The following is an 18,266-nucleotide window of genomic DNA, read 5'->3' on the forward strand; positions in this document are numbered from 1 at the left end:
ATTGAGGAAATTTTAATCAGAAATAATCTGAGTAATCCATGAATGAAGGAGTGTTGATGAAATTCTAAGAATTTTCGCCCTTTTGATTCAGGTTTTCTTTTTTTGTCGAACAAGAAAAAGAGGAGACATATTGCGATGAACGGCGGCAGGGGTACTGGTGATGGCGAAGTTTCCGGCATCCGACTGCCGCTATCTCAGGACTGCAACCACTTAAAATATAGACGAAACTCATAAACTTGTAATGTATTTTCTTTCCCTTTCAATTTGTTGTGGTTGAATAGAAAGATAGAAAAATTGCTCATTTCTAAAATATTAGGCTTCAATTTTTATAAACAATACTTCTAAATAGCAACTTCTTAATTCAGGCATTCTTTTTTGTCATTGAACTATAAGTTTTGAGTTTTCTTCTCATTTTGGTTATAATATTCATGGGTGTAAAAATTTCTACTTTACTTGAGCTTTGTCATTCATTTGGGTATCCATGTCTGTGAAATGATCTGATACAACTCATAATTTTGTTCTTTCTATTCTCTTAAATTTATTATCTGCAGTATGATCTTATATGATAGTAATTGTTAGTTCAATTATGATTGCATTTGTATAATTGATCATAATCTCATAAAACCCAAAAGGGATCTTATTTAATTGTTATTATATACTTGTGTATGTATTTCCTTAAAAAATTGTTAAATTCATGTATTTGTTGGGTTGGATTTAGAAAAGATTAAGACAAAAAAAAAAAAGGAAAATTATGATGGACTAAATTTAGAGATTGATTTTAGGCAATGTATTTGATAAGACCCTTATATAATCTATTTAAGCTTTGAGTAGAAGATGAAGAGTTCTAAATTTTGATTAAGAAATTGATGATTTACTAAAATTGAGTATTTTTTCATTATTAGCAGGAGTTGAAATCAATAAAATGTGTATAATGGAGATGTGATCGACAATTCAGAGTGTGAATCCTCCACTAGCACCTCCATTGCCCGGTGCACAACCTAAGAGGGTTTTGCTTAAGTCCAAGGGCATGTCATCTTATGAAGACCAAGGCTCTGTGAGCACTACAATAACAAATTTGTATGACCGCCTTTTTAATGAAGATTATTGAGCTGATGTTGTCATTCATATAGATGATGGTGGCCGAATTTATGCCCATGCTAATATATTGGTAAGATCTTTCTGAACCCATTTGACTATTTGATTTTTTTTTTTTTTTTGAATGAAATTAGACAATTCTTAATTCAGCTTGTCAACTTTGATCAGTAATATGCACATTATTTTTTGCATGCTGACTGCTGTGTTTCTGCTGTCATTCTGCAGCTATAACCCAGAAGATATGGAGGAATATATTTTGCACCTTCTGGTATTGTCTTATGTGTATGTTGTTCCTCATTTGAAAAGGGAGTGTGAGGTACAGCCGGAGAACGACTTGCTTAACATAAAAACAGTGTCGACGTTCTCCAGCTTCCTCTTCTATGTTATGCCCCAAGGCTCAGCTCATTTGTCTCTGGAATGCGATGAAAGAGGCTCACCTAATCCTAGAAAGAGAGTTTCTAGCGACTGTGGCCGAAGCTGATAGAGTAAGTATACAATTATTCATTTTTAATCGTATATATATATATATGGTGCTCCATGTCTGTCTATATTAATGTTTATTTGTGAGTATATTCTCATTTGCTCAATTTTGGACTAAGCTCAACTTTTGACCTTTATAACTTTGTAAGTAGTTAATTTATATGAAGGGATCTAGAGAAAATGGGAGGAGTATAAAAGTATATTTTTTATATTTTACTGAACCATTTCTTCTAGGGTTCCTTAGATACTGTAAAATTTATTTGGGTGGGAATTTTTTGGCATCAAAGATTAGGTGCGACGGTGGCACTAGGTTTATAACATTTTGATTTCAATTGGAGTCGGTGTATAAGTTGATTCAAGTGAAATTATGGTGGTTGTTGCTACTGTCAGGGCTGCTGGAGCAATTGCGGAGGTTTATTTCTGTGGATTATACAGGGCACTAAACATGTTTAAAGGAGTTTCTGATGGTAAAGGGATCATCAATTGGTACTTAAGAATTGGGTGGTAAGTGATCCCATCCATCTCTAATTTTGTTCTAATATTCAACCAATTGGTTTGGAATATTTGCTGTTAAATTTCCCCCTTAATTCATAGTGGTGGACATTGGTGTTTTGTATCAGCCTAAGATTTATGTTCAGTTATCACTTTGCTAATTCAGGTGTAATAAGCACCGTTATTATTTCCTCTTTTTTTTCTGTATGCCTACTTATCCTTTTGGAGCTTTCAGTATGTGACTTTGTTTGTGTTCGTGTGTTTTGTTTCTGGTTAGCAGAGCCTTCGAGTTCTCATTTTGCTTTTATTAAATTTTGGTATTGATGGAGTGAAATTGATATACGAACACACAATGATTAAGTACTCAAACTATCAATTTTGCAGGTAAAGGGTAAAGAACTATTTTAAAGAGATCTGCCATCACTTGATGATTCCCGTGCTGAACAGCTTCTGCCAAGATGTTCGACTTGGAGGAGGTAAGTTGTTTCAGATGATTATAGCTTGTGGTGGTATTAGAAAGGAGATTCTAGATCATTATCTCTCTCCTCCGTTCCCTTGATATCTGAATGTTGAATTTCCTTCCATCTTGTTTGGGTTTTCATTGTGGCATACTGGCATTTTAACAAGCAGTTGGTGTTCATGCTGGGGTTGTTAAATAGATGTTGAAAAATTGCTTTGTGGTTAACAAATTTCGGCCTCACACATCTGGGATTTCACTAGGTTTCTGAATTGTGTACTTTGTTGTTTGATATGGGCTTTTCACGAATTGTTTTGAGTTAATGTAGGATTAATGGAAAAATGGTTAAGGATCTTATGTATGAACTTAAGCTGAAATTTGATCATTATCATTGAAGTCTATTGGAAATCTGGACTATGCAACTGCTAAGTGGTGTTTTGGACTTAGATTTCATGTTGGGAGTTCATATGGAGCTTTCGTGACTAGGTAGTGAATATGAGTGTTAGGAATTTAATCGGCTACTTGCACTGTGATTTCTTTGTGTGCAAAATGGCACACCCTTGCTACAATCTGCATAATTATTACAACCCCAAGATTATAAAATATACTTGTCCATTGCTATTGCCTATATTGATGAGTAAATCGTAGAAATTAAGGTTTAACAAAAAAATATATCTTCTAAACATTGTTGTTCACTAGTAGAAAAAATATGATGGGAAGCGATTCAAAACCCCAAATGGGAAGCGGTTTTGAACCGCATGGGTTTGGGGGGCTTCCCAATTGCCATGTAAATGGCCAGCGGTTCACAACCGCTTCCCATTTGGGGGGAATGGCAAGCGGTTTGGCGCCAACACCGCTTCCCATTTGTATTTTTTTTTTTTAATAATATATATAATTAATAATAATAATAATATTAGTGACCTATTTTGATATGCACATTAATCCAGTTTTTTAAAAATTATTATTATTATTAATATTATTATTAATTAATATTATTAATTAATATTAATAATTAATTAAAAATATTACAAATTTTGGAATAATAATAATTCAATAACAATAAAATTCATAATAATAATAACATATATAAAACTCATAAATAATGTATAGTACTAATTACAAAATAAGTAATATAATGTACATATGGATTTACTACATACTAAAAATATAAACTCAATCAAATTCATTATCTAACTAACACACATATATATATTATATATTCTACCTAGATGCCATCAAATGTCACAAAACAAGCCCACATGTCGCGAATTTCATCAACTTCTTCCTTTGTCAAAGGGCCTTCCCTTTGAATCTTACAAACCTTTGAAAAGAAAAAAATACCAAACATTAAACATCATTCATATATTACATAAAATTCAAACTAATAATTAAAAAATAATAATATATATATGTTAAATATTTCAAACATCATTCTAACTTGCCCGATTTAGCATTCAACGAACTAAGTTTTAGGACGGCTTTTACCAATTTGCCCGTTTTCTACATTTCTTATCTAATGAGCTATTTATCTATCATAACATGTCAATTACAACTAGTCTTAGGTGTCTAATGTTTGAAATCATAGCAAATTAGCATTCTTCTAAGTTTTAGGACGGCTTTTACCAAAAATCGCCTATTTGACTTCTAACTTGCCCGATTTCTACATTTCTTATCTAATGAGCAATTTCTTTATCATAACATGTCAATTATAACTAGTCTTAGGTGTCTAATGTTTGAAATCATAGCAAATTAGCATTCTTCTAATTTTTAGGACGACTTTTAACAAAAATCGCCTATTTCACTACTACTTTGCCCGTTTTCTATATTTCTTATCTAATGAGCTATTTATCTATCATAACATGTCAATTACAACTAGTCTTAGGTGTCTAATGTTTGAAATCATAGCAAATTAGCATTCTTCTAAGTTTTAGGATGGCTTTTACCAAAAATCGCCTATTTGACTTCTAACTTACCCGATTTCTACATTTCTTATCTAATGAGCAATTTCTTTATCATAACATGTCAATTATAACTAGTCTTAGGTGTCTAATACACTAACAATGCAAGTACGTAAAAATTACACAAAATTGCATGAACGACTCGGTTTCTTGAACGGATGCTGCCTGGGCTGTTGCAGGAGGAGGCAGCTGCCTGGGCAGATGCCTGGTGGCTGCTGCAGCTGCCTTGGCAGCTTCCTGGTGGCTGCTGCAGCTGCCTTGGCTGGTGGCTGCAGGAGCTGCCTTGGCAGATGCTGCAGCTGCCTTGGAAGATGCCTGGTGCCTGGCAGCTGTTGCAGTTTGGTGGCTGGCTGCTTGCAGCTGCCTGGCATAACCCGAGGCAAGTGCTGTAGTTGCCTCGGGTGCTCACTTTCCCAATTTCTACATTTCTTACCTAATGAGCAATTTCATTATCACAACATGTCAATTATAACTAGTATTACGTGTCTAATGTTTGAAATCATTGCAAATTACCATTATACTAAGTTTTAGGACGGCTTTTACCCGAAATCGCCTATTTCACTACTACTTTGCCCGGTTTCTTCATTTCTTATCTAATGAGCAATTTCTTTATCATAACATGTCAATTATAACTAGTCTTAGGTGTCTAATGTTTGAAATCATAGGAAATTAGCATTCTACTAAGTTTTAGGACGGCTTTTACCCAAAATCGCCTATTTCACTACTACTTTGCCCGATTTCTACATTTCTTATCTAATGAGCAATTTCTTTATCATAACATGTCAATTATAACTAGTCTTACGTGTCTAATGTTTGAAATCATAGGAAATTAGCATTCTACTAAGTTTTAGGACGGCTTTTACCCAAAATCGCCTATTTCACTACTACGTTGCCCGATTTCTACATTTCTTATCTAATGAGCTATTTCTTTATCATAACATGTCAATTACAACTTGTCTTAGGTGTCTAATGTTTGGAATCATAGCAAATTATCATTATACTTAGTTTTAGGACGACTTTTACCCGAAATTTAATCGCAAAAAAGTAAAAACAAGTACCTCCTCAATGTGTGCTGGGCTTCAGTGCACCTATTGACTATGTCATGCATAAACCTCATCACGTATAGGGCACAGTCAACGCCGTTTTCTTGTTGCGCACACTAAAATGACACAAAGTTAATATAGTCATGCTATGATAAAACTCAAGGCAATTTTATTAAATAAATCAATATATCAAGGCTTTACCTTCGCATATTTCCACGTGGGACCCGCAACGGAACGACAATTCAACTTCTTCATAACACTTCAAAAAAATTAAAAACAAACGATTTAGGAACATAGCCACTCAATCACTTAGGTGATGATACAAAACAAAATATATAAAGCGGTATGTACCTATTCAATAGGTTATTCACTAGCAACTTCCTTGGTGGCCATATACGAGCCGAGTCAAAGTAGTAGATTGTGTTATTGGAAACACAAATCACCATAAGGCTCCAATGTAGACTACATGTATATTAAAGCAAATATCAATCCATCAATTGTTATGCGTGAACATCTATACTTAACAAACAAATTAAGAGTGACATATTTAAACTTACTCCTCAAAACAAGGGGCTAATAAGAACTTGTTTCCCGCACGCATTGATTCTCTAATACCCCGCTCAAGGTAATCTATCACATCACGAGGGTTATGCAAGCATTTGGTTACGGAGGTCTGCTCGGGGCATAACCACCCAACTGCTGCTTCACCATCGGGTTTACTAGCAAGGAGCTCCTGTAGTGACCTTCAAGAAAGTAATGTGTGCAAGTAATTACTAGTTGCATTGTTTTGGTACGAAAATATCAAAAATACAATATGTTTAGAAATAGTCTCTTTAATTTACCTCATGAATGTTTGAATGATGGAAATGTTAAGCATGGAACCGGTTAGAAATTCCGTCACATCCTCTCTAGAAATGTATGCGATCGAATCCTCATCATAGTGGAACAATGCCTTAGGCAAGTTCACTTGAATATGTGTACCCGTAGGCAACTCACTAACACGGCTGTGAAGAAAAGTACACGCTTTTGAAAGCGACCTAAGGACTTTGGCTTCTACTAGTGGAGTACATGAAGCTCTCGAACTCTTCTTCGACACTTGTCCTTGTTCCATCTTCGGAGGACCTTCTTCCTTGGATTTTTGCTTCTCCACTTTCTTCCTTTTAGCGGAATGAATGTCCATAGTAATCTAGTAGCATAAAAAAACATGGTCATTGCACAAAGCACATGTTAATCTAGTTACATACAAGTAGTTACATACAAGTATTGTTTACTTACCCCTCCTACCAACCTCAACCGATCACGTGGCCATTGCACAAAGCTCCCGGTCGCGTCACGCAGCTTAAAAAAAATCATATTCCTCTCTAGGCACCGGTAGTGGTAAGTCCTCAAACCCAGCAACTATAGAATTGATCCCGACCGATATGTAATGGGTGCTAGTATTAGACTTAAAATGCACCTTGTCAAAAGGTTGTGCACTACCATACCCCACCAACTGCAACTGTCCACCAGTTGTTTCCCCGGGGTGAAGAAGCTCACAAGGCGTCTCTTCCTACATATTTGGTTAGGAGTTAGGACATAAGTTAAGAAATAATAAACGAAAGCCTAACATAAGAAAAGCTGATTACGTAGTGAAGTTCACCTTAACATCTGGGAAAGGTTCGGGCATCAGATTTGCTCTCTTCAGTGACTCTGCATCCCCAGGATTTGGATCCTGCAAAAGTAAAATAATTAAACATGCAAACGACCTCATTAGACGAACTTCATATGACGTTGTAGGCGTCGCTCGAAGTGCGCCTACGTTAAAAGCATGTGGTGAATATGCTTGGCACTCATAGGAAGTGGGAATTGACACATACGATTAGGGACAAATAAAGTAGGGAGCCGCCAACAAGTTTTTAAGGAACTTGTAAACCGTTCACGGATCATAAAAAGGCAACCACGATAAGGGTCAACGATAGGCAACAACGATTGACCCGTGAAGGTTACACCCCATTCATAATCCATGAGATTACTAACTCCATATGGTTCGGAACCACGAAAGGAGGATCGGGGATGATGGTACGAAGTGAGTGATGGAGTCACATTCGCCCGTATTGGCCTCTACTCGATTCTTATAGTGAAAAGCATTCCTGTGATCTCAAAGGCATACAAACAATAATTCAATTTGCTCCAAACTATTATTTAACTAAATTGGTTCAAAATTAATGCACACATAATTCTAAAATATTTGTGATCACTTGATTAAATAACAAGATTAAAAAGGAACCTAAACCGGTTGTCCAAATTATCTTATTAGTCGTGATTTTCAATTACATATTCCCTTTAACATGCAATATTGTGACCAATAAATATAATAAAATAAACATTAATATTGGAAGCAATTCAACAATAATAGAGTTAGTCAAATCAAATATAAAATAACCTAATCATGATACTAGCAATAAGAAAATAAAATAAGAGTAATTAAATTAATTAATAATTACTCACAGTTCGCACGTTCCTTTAAATTGCTACATCATGAATAAACTGTTAGTAACTTCAATAAAAATAATAAAGCAAATGAAAATTAAATTAAATAAAAAGTAGAATTGATTTGGTCCAAACCCTCAGTTATTTGTACCTTTCACGCCTTGGTTTAAGGACGGAACCTCGGATTAAGTATAGACTCCTTGGAGTGCTTAGGGGAATTATTATGGAAGAATAAGGAGGCTAGAAATTAGGTTAAAGAGGGAGAAGAGGATGATTTTTGATGCAAGGTGAGAGAGAATGATTATTGCTGCCCCGAACTGCAGAAAGGAGGGGGGTATTTATAGGGAAAATGAGCAGAGGGAACACACGGAACCCTAAAAAGATAAAAACCCTAAAAAAGGCTACCGCGACACGGTCAGACTGTACCGTGACACGGTCAGACTCTACCGTGTCACGGGGGAAATTAGCGTGACGCGGGAAATATTTGACCTACGGGAGTTAAAACGCGTGAAGGGATTACGCGGAAAAAACACGGAGTTGTCCCGTGTCACAGCACTGGCACCGTGACACGGGAATTCCTACCGTGACACGGCAGTAATTCCCGTGTCGCGGCACAGTTCCCCGTGACGCGGGAAAGTTTTAAGCACCGTGACACGGCAGCAACCCACCGTGACACGGCAGAAAATGCCGTGACGCGGCAAAGTCCACCGTGTCACGGTACTTATGCCAAGTCACGGTACTTATGCCAAGTCACGGGGCTCTAAAAAACATGAAAATGCCCTCCAAATTACCGTGTCACGGGAATTTCTCCCGTGCCACGTCAGATCTTACCGCGTCGCGGCATTTTAGCTGCTGCGCGGTAATTCCAGTTTTTTACCCGTTTTTAAAATCATCATAACTTTTGATCCGTTACTTGGAATAAAGCATATAATATATCATTGGAAAGCTTATCAAGTCTAATTTTCAACCCAGTTTGAATCAGGTTAAAATAATTTGTAGATTTTAAGATATGGCTGTTTTAGTAGAAGGGTGTCGGTTTTGGGCCGAGTTTAATGTTTTGCTCATATCTTTTTCGTTATAGCTCGGAATTGGGCTTATGATATATGGTTGGAAAGCTTATTTAAAGGCCTATTCAAAAAAATAATAATTGGATCAAAATTTTATATCCATAAAATCAGTTTCTCTCAGTTTTGCGATGTGGACACGAAAAGTGGAAAATAGGTTATGGTTTAGGGAAATGAGCTAGAAATTGGATTGGTTCATGAAATATATTGGATAGAACATGGATTTAAGCACTCCAAAGATTAAATACTCAACTCGACCAATAATGGCGGTGAAAGGTGTTCATCAACGGGTTTGGTTTTGGGGAGACATTTTTAGGTGTCTACAGACGTATTTCGTCCTTTTACTAAAATTACCTCTCTCTCAACTACTGGATCGTCCTCGGGGCCTCCTGGGTGACTACATGAGTCTAATGGGGTACTCGTGGGAAATGGCAAAGGCGGCAAGTTCATGTGCTTCAGAATGGCATTGAATTGACTTTGCATCTCTTCTTGCAGCTCCGCGCGTATCTCCGCCTTAATTGATTCCTTTTCCTTCTCATCAATCCGATGTGGCGAATTAACACTTAATTTGCTTTTTGCTGATTTGGTGTATTCTAAACCCATCACCTTCTCCCACCCTAGTTGTTTCCCGCCAAAACCTATTACTCACCCGGGGTGGTATGGTTTTCCCAAAGCTAAGGTGAAAGGATCATGTTCGATGCTTGGAGTCGCTTGCCTTCAATCACTTCCGAAGTATGCTCAAGCTTAATTTAACAACACAAAAATTTATCAGATCTTAGTACAATGTACTTGACAAGGAAATATAATTAATAAGTAGAAAAATTTGCTTACAAGTGCATCTGCTACTACTTTCTTATCCGGTTGCATGACATACTTGTCGGTTTCCTTGTCCATCCCATGCATAGCACACCACCAGTCGATTGCACAATTAACCAAAGTTGTGACCGTGGAAGAAAGTGGTTTATCAGTTGATGACATTATGGATTTGGGGTATAGACCCGCTTTGACCCACTTTGGTCTTGACTCCGCAAAGGTCTTACAACCCATATGATGGTTATACAATTTCTTTCCGGCATTGATTCTAGCTTGTTCGCTTTTTTCCTACACATTCAGAAATATATGTTAGCATCAGTCATTATAAGAAACTAAATATGAGTAGCCGACTCTATTGATAAATAAAAACATACAAGTGCGGCCCTAGTGGAAGATTTTTCCACAAACTTCTCCCAATCATCCACCGTTATTTGTGGATATAAATCCCACGGTTTCTTATCAGGTTTCTCTTCTTCTCCATCTGCAGGCACATTTTTCTTTGGTCTTCTCTTTCTTCTCTTATGGATCCATCTCGTCCTCAAGTAACTCTTGAAGTTTTTTAATCTCTCCTGTACAAAAGCTTCAAAGACTTTTCTCTTGGCCGGCTCATCAGAAATATGGAACATACTCTGTAATTGGCGCAAACATCCACGTTAGGCAAGAGAAAAAAAAATGAAAAAAAAATGGAAAAAAAAACCCCGAGAATCGGGCAAGGCAGCAGCCGAGGCCCAGGCTGCTGCTCAGGCCAGCTGCAGCACCCAGGCTGCAGCCAGGCCAGCTGCAGCACCCAGGCTGCTGCCCCGGGCAGCTGCAGCACCCAGGCAGCAGCCCCGGGAAGCTGCAGCACCCAGGCAGCAGCCCCGGGCAGCTGCAGCACCCAGGCAGCTGCCGGCTGCAGCCCTCGGGTAAGGCCGGGGGTTGTTTTTGCATTTTTTTTTTTTTGACATTTATATATGAATTTAAAATAAAAGTTTGATTGAAATAAATACTTACCATAGTATCGTCCCAAAATGTTTGAAGCAACCCGTGAGGTATCTCGACAAACTCAAGTGTGGTTGGTATTTTACGAGTTACAATGCCAACTTGACTAGAAAATTTGTCGCGCCATTGGCCAGTAGGTTGACCTAACTCATCAAACTCAAGCACCATAGGAACGCCAGGTTTCTTGAAAGCTTTAGTTGCACCCCTACTCCTTCTGTTCACCAGTGGCTTTACCCCTCCTCCACCACCGGTTTTTTTCACTTGCCTTTGCATTTGAGTTTCACAATGTGAATCACCTACAAATTCGGTAACCACATTATCATCAATAGGTGGGGCAGTTTCAGCTATACGCTCAAATTCATCAAGCTTATGTTGGAAATGGTCATAAGCTTGGTCTTCCGGTTCCCCCATATCCGTCTCCTTATTAACATCATACAGCTCGTCACCATCATCATCATCCATATCCTCATCAGAATGAAGGTTCTCATCAGGATCCATGATATGCGCACACCTACAGTAAACAAGCAAAGCATGTTGTTAGTCATCAGTAATGGCAATCAATTCTGAGGCACGATGAAAGACAAACACTTACCCAACTTCTTTGGTTTCATAACAAATTCACATATATATAATCCTCTAAACAATTCATATATTTAGTTCATATTACATGCTTATACATTGAAAATACAATAAAATAAAACACTTCCCGAAATAAACAAAGTTGTTGGAGCATAAGATATTTAGTAAATAAAACATGCATTAATAAAAGTACCTCATTCGTGTATTCCCTCATTGTGGTCAGATCGAATATAAGTAGCATCATCATCTACATCAGTTGCTACATCAAGTGTAGGAGCAGTGAAAGGGGGAGAATCATCAAATGCATCATATTCTTCCTCGTCCTCAACCTCTCCAACCCCTAAAATTATCCTTTTGCCAGATAGGACGATGGACCATCTTGGATCGGACGGGTCAGTTACATAGAACACTTGCTTAGCTTGAGATGCAAGGATGAATGGTTCAAGACTATCCCGCAAGTGGCCAAGATCTACAAGAGTGAAGTCATCATTTCTCACGTTGCGCCTATTATTATCGACCCATTTACACTTGAATAGACCAACCTTGAAGTCACGGTAATCTAGTTCCCATATTTCCTGAATTCGTCCATAGTATGATAAAAGTGCGTCAACTAGTGATGTATCCTTCGCACTTGCAAACTCTCTTTGATGAAGCCACAAGAGTGACACCACTATTTTGAGTCGATGAGGATTTCTGATCCCGACTTTCAGTCCAAAATGTGTACCCATTTATATCATATCCCTCAAATGAATGAACATCTTCCTTTGGACCATAAGCTAGCCACTTTATTGTATCAGACACAGTCTCATCCAATTGACGCATCACACGATCATGGAACCACTTCACAAACATCTTATTATGCAACTGCATTAGTGCTTTTTCCCCTTTTGATGGATATTCAACACGCAAACTATCCATGTGCTCTTCTAAATATGGGTGAACCTCCGCAATATGATGAAGCACAAATAAGTGAGCTTGCATGATTTGATCTCGAGCAACCCAAATCCTTTTTGACCCGATTGTGCCATGACCATCAAGTCTCCCTTCATGTCGGGATGTAGGAAGCCCAATAGGTTCGGCAACGGCAACATACTCTGCCACGAAATTCCCAATTTCCTCGGACACAATTCCTTGTATCATACTGCCTTCCAGATGGGCTGGATTTCTTACTTTATCTTGCAGTGTACCCATGTGTCGTTCAAAAGGGTAGCACCACCTCATAAATACTGGACCGCACAACTTAATCTCACGAACCAAATGCAGAATCAAATGCACCATTATGTCAAAAAGTGAAGGTGGGAAAAACATCTCAAATTTGCACATAGTTACCACAACAGTCGCCTGGAGAGCATCAAGTGTAAAGGGATCAAGAACTTTGCTGCAGATAGTATTGAAAAACCCACAGAGGCTTGTTATAACTTCTCTCACGTGCTTTGGTAAAATTCCACGAAGTGCAATCGGTAGGAAAACTTGCATCATCACGTGACAATCATGGGATTTCATACTTGTCAACTTCAATTCTCCATTTAAGGAAACAAACTTTTTCATGTTTGATGAGAACCCAGAAGGAAGCTTAATGTCATACAAACAAGCACAAAACCTCCATTTTTCTTCCTTTGATAATGTGTAGCAAGCTGGAGGTAAATACACCTTTTGGTTTTTTCCTTTTCCATCACCTTTCTTCTTTGCGATACCCGTGGCCTTGTCCTTGCGCTTCCCCTTACGGTTTTGACCACCATCTTCGTTTCCCTTTTCCTTAACCTTTGTCATCCCTACCTTAGCTTGAACCCATAACTCCGGACGAACACCCCACTCTTGCAAATCTAACCGCGCATTCTTGCCATCTTTCGTTTTTCCAGGAATGTTCATAATTGTCCCCAGAATTGCATCACAAACATTCCTCTCTATATGCATCACATCGAGACAATGTCTAACATCATGTTCTTTCCAGTACTCAAGCTTCCAAAAGATTGATTCCTTTTTAAAGAGAGCGTCTGGGTCAATTGGTTTCGTTGTTTTACCAAAAACACATGGAATACCCTTCACTCTCTCATAAACCTCCTTTCCACTCAATGGCCTAGGCGCAACCCCCTCCTCAACTTTCCCATCGAAGGCCTTTTTCTGCTTACAATACGAATGATCGCGGCTAAGAAATCTTCGGGTCCTCACGTACACATCTTTGCCATAGTGGTCAAGGTACACGTTCGGTGTGTCATCAATACAAATGGGACATGCTTTATGCCCTTTGTTCTTGTACCCGGACAGATTGCCATATGCAGGGAAATCATTGATGGTCCACATAAGGGCAGCACGCAAAAGAAACATCTCGTTCTTATGGGCATCATAAACGGTAACACCTTCGTCCCACAACTTTCTCAAATCATCAATAAGGGACTCAAGGTAAACATCAATGTCGTTTCCAGGTTGCCTTGGCCCCGTTATCAAAAGTGAAAGCATTATATATTTCCGTTTCATACACAACCACGGAGGCAAGTTGTAAATCACTAAAAGTACCGGCCATGTGCTGTGTTTAGTACTAAGAGTGCCAAATGGATTCATATCGTCTGTGCACAACCCAAGCCTTAAATTTCTGACTTCACCACCAAATGCCCTAAACTTCATATCGATGTTCTTCCATTGTGGAGAGTCAGCAGGATGCTTCAACAAACCATTTTTCTTTCTTCCTTGAAAATAGACGCTTTAACCTTGGAATAATAGGAAGATACCACAACACCTTGGCAAGAGGTCCTTTACTACCAGCATTGCAGCTTGATCGCTTGTAACGCGACTTACCGCAACGTGGACACTCCTCCAACTCTTCATATTCATTTCGATACAGAACACGGTCATTAGGACATGCATGTATCTTTTTATACTCCAAACCAAATGGACACATTAGTTTCTTTGCATAATAATAGGAATTAGGAAGTTCATTCCCATCTGGCAAAATATCACATAACGCAGTCAACAAAGAAGTGAAACTAGTGTCACTCCAGTTATGCTTAGACTTAATGTTAAATAGTGTAAGCACGGCTCAGAGTTTTGTGTATTTTTTGGACCCGGGATACAAAGGCTTGTTGGCAGCCTCTGATAATGACTCAAATACATCAGGTCGGTCACCAAATTCACCTTCAACATCACGCATCATCTCATCCAAGTGATCATCATCACCACCACCATCCTCGGTGTCATCCCCTTCACCACCATCATCACTCCCATTTTCTTCTTCAACATGAATCTCGACACTTTCAACATGCGTCTCATTTCCAACAACATTCTCCCTATACGATCCCTTCTCACCATGCCAAACCCAAACATGATATTGAGGCCTAAACCCATGACATTGTACATGAGCCATGATGGTATCCACACTATTGACCCTTATGACATTATTACAATTGACACAAGGACAATAAAGGTAATTGACACCCGTTCTAAGATGATACTGTGAAGCACTCTTGCAAAACTCTTGAACCCCATTAAAAAATTCCAATGTATCACGTCTACCATACATCCAACCGCGATCCATTGACGATTTAAATTGCCTTTAAACATACCAACACATTTCAAACAATGATAAATGTAACATATATTATGTAATCAAAGTACATAGCATATATATTATCCATAAATCGTAAAAATGAATGCTCCCAACAGGTCCTTATCACTCCAACCTAACCCATCCTTGAACGTATAATCTCACTAGTGAATGTATGTCAACTTTTCAATTTTAAGGAAAATCCGGCAGCATTTCCCCCCAGTTCTCCAAGTACACGATGTAGGTAATAACTTACCTACATATGTACCCAGAGAACATGGTGAGAAAATGAGAAGCCCGGATATTCCTTAAAATCGAAAAAGAGACATACATTCACTACCTAAGTGAGATTAAACGTCCAAGAACAGTCCCAACTGAGGACTATTCAAGACTTTCTCCTATTGAGAAAGACTCGAACGGGTATCTAGGCAAATGATGATGCAAGCATTCAATTATTATTTGCATTTATTTGACATTCAACAACAAACAAGTTCATTAATTTAAATAGGGCTAATAATTAAATTAACATACATACAAAATCAAACTAAGTTTACTTATATATATATATTCATACATTGCAATTTACTAACCATACTTAACAAACTAAAATGTTAACTAATATATATTCTATTCATAAATTTCATTCAAAGCTACTCAAATTCAAACAATTTCATTCAAAGCTACATATGAAACTTGGATTAACTACTTGAAACCCTAACTTGAAATTTTGGAATACCAAACAATTAATACTAATTAATACATATGAAACTAAAATTTAGCAAGAACTCACCCTAATTTAAGAGTGAGAAAGACAAAGATTGAAGAATGCGTGCTTAGCTTGGGCTCGACCCACCACCAGCCACCATCAGCCTCGACCCACCACCAGCCAGCAGCAGCCTCGACCCACAACCCCCCAAACGCAGCTTCAATTAATAGCCAAATAAAAAAAATTGAATATGAATGGAGTGGTGGTGGTGGTGGCCGGAATCTGAAGAAGTGAGAAGAGAGGTGAGGACGAGGGAGACAGAGAGGAGGAGTAAGGGCGGGAGACAGAGAGGAGGAGTGAAGTGAGAACGAAGAAGTGAAGAAGAAGTGAAGTGCGCTGCTGAAATTTCAGAGGGAGGAGAAGAAAAGGGTATATCCCGCTTTTTTTTTTTAAATGGCCAGCGGTTTGGCCTTGAACCGCTTGCCAATTTAACTAATGGTAAGCGGTTCAAGGCCAAACCGCTGGCCATTAGTTAAAAGGGAAGCGGTTCGCGCCAAAACCGCTGGCCATTACACTTCCCTCTTTTTTTTTTTTTTTTATTAATCTAATGGGAAGCGGATTTTGTAAACCGCTTGCCTATAACCGCTTCTCATCACATTTATTCTACTAGTGGTTGTTCATTTGATGGTTAATTACCCAACATTTGATTTATTTGGTTGATTGTGAAATGAGGTAGATGGGAATTTTTGTGGGTATTAAAAAATTTGAGGTTTTTTTTGGTTTAGTTTAAGTTTGTAATTGAATTTTTCTGTGTTTGTTGAATTTTTTCTAAATAAATGAGGCATATGGTGAAGATTTCGTGCCTTTTGAGATAGAAATTGATTATAGTGAAGTAGGTTTGAGAAGTGAGTTTTGGTTTTGAACGATTTTTTATTTTCTCCACTTTTATGATCTTAGACTTCCACTAAACCATAATTAAATGTTTTAACACTCTACTTACATGTTCATATCTTGTAGGTAACACCTTTATCGAATTCTGAAATGGATTATCATTTGACCTTCACATCCTTGCAAAACAAACTCATTGTAAGTGCCCAAGTATGTTCTGATAATATGTATCTTATAGGTGTTTAATTTCCATGTAGATAAATCTCTGAAATTTTAGTTAAGCATGTATAAAGGACCACATGTTACACAATTTGGTCCCTGGTATTTGGTATATTAACTTGATTGTTCTGTGTAAAGATAGAGTTACTACGGAGTATATCATACTTGAGCATCTTTATTCAGTCTCCGTTCGGTATTTTTTAAAGCTCACTTTCAAGATTAATTGGAACTTATATTGTACTTCACATGTTTTGGATAATCATGCTGGTTTCCACAAGAAGGCTATGGAAAATTCAGGTATTGCATATACGACATTCTTATATTTCAAAAATATGAGAGTGGCATAATCATAATAAATCATTAAAAAAAAAATCATAATAAAGCAGGAATTAGCCTGAGGTTCACACTGGATGTATTTGTATTTGTTCACTCCACCTGTGTGAAAGTAAACACAACCCCAACTTGATTTTTAAATTGTTTAGTAGTACTAATTTAGGCTTGGGTTTCACAGAATTGTTAGAAATTAGAGGTAGATTGGTGCTTATTGATGGTCTTATTTTCTTTTAAATGTGTGGCTTCTCATATTTGTCTATTTTTCATACAGCTTGGTAGGTTGAACTCCATGTTCGTTGTTGAGCATACTCTTTCTATACCACTAATTTCAAAAGTGCCCACAATAATTTGGGGTGGATGTATCTCATGGATCACCAGGGCATTCTGATGTGCCATCAATTGCTGCTGTAAATTTCTACACTCCCCCTTCCTCGTCATTTCCGAAAAATTGAAAAGGAAAATTTTCTATTACCATTAGTTGATGTTGTTTGTTCTTATGCTTTTTAGGTTAACTCCAGGGAATGGTCGTTGATTTCACAATATAGGGCATCTAAGGACTTAGTCTTTTAAGGTCGAAATGATTGACAATTTTGTGTCTAAGGTGAAAGCATCATGAGATATGTTTGCCGAAGATGTTACTCGTGTAAATGTTGTCTTAAGCTTAAGCAATTCTAAAATGGGTCATTATAGGCTCTGTTTGATTTATATGTCAGTTGAACATATTATCATATTTTGGTATGCGTTGTTGCTTGATTATTAGTTAAGCTCTCTGTTTTTTTGTTTTTTTTTTCCAAAACCATTTAGGGTTGCCCATGACTATCATCCTTCGATAATTTTCAACTTTCGTAACCAAATATATTCCAAACTTTTGGCATGCGTCTTTGATGAGAAGTGGAACCCAAAGTTTGTGGTGATTGTGGCTCAGAAGAATCACCAAACCAAGTTTTCCGGCCTAATGCTCTTAAGAAATTAAAAGATGCTACATGTTTGGTTTTGTTGGTTCTATTCCAACACTTTAATAAAAAATAATTGGTTGTTGGCTTTGTAGGTTATTTCGATACAGCTTCTAAATTATTACTCAATAAATGTAATTTTAATTTACTTTACATCATACATGTACAATTGTACCCAATACATATATATTCAAAATA

The 18,266-nt window shown here is 37.6% G+C and overlaps 1 long non-coding RNA gene across 4 annotated transcripts; it reads left to right on the forward strand.

Moving 5' to 3' along the window:
• Positions 1–96: 96 nt before the first annotated feature.
• Positions 97–17,879, forward strand: LOC145556376 (uncharacterized). 4 transcript variants are annotated; one of them, XR_014091846.1, is made up of 9 exons: positions 97–238; positions 906–1,168; positions 1,321–1,580; positions 1,966–2,079; positions 2,452–2,543; positions 16,693–16,761; positions 17,061–17,079; positions 17,387–17,522; positions 17,623–17,879. It is a non-coding gene; the product is annotated as an uncharacterized LOC145556376 (long non-coding RNA). The 4 variants fall into 4 exon arrangements; XR_014091848.1 differs by having other exon boundaries at positions 17,064–17,079; XR_014091845.1 differs by lacking the exon at positions 17,061–17,079 and having other exon boundaries at positions 903–1,168.
• Positions 17,880–18,266: the final 387 nt, after the last annotated feature.

This window comes from Chenopodium album, chromosome 8 (assembly GCF_948465745.1).
Source record: "Chenopodium album chromosome 8, dcCheAlbu1.1, whole genome shotgun sequence".
NCBI classification, from domain to species: domain Eukaryota; kingdom Viridiplantae; phylum Streptophyta; class Magnoliopsida; order Caryophyllales; family Amaranthaceae; genus Chenopodium; species Chenopodium album.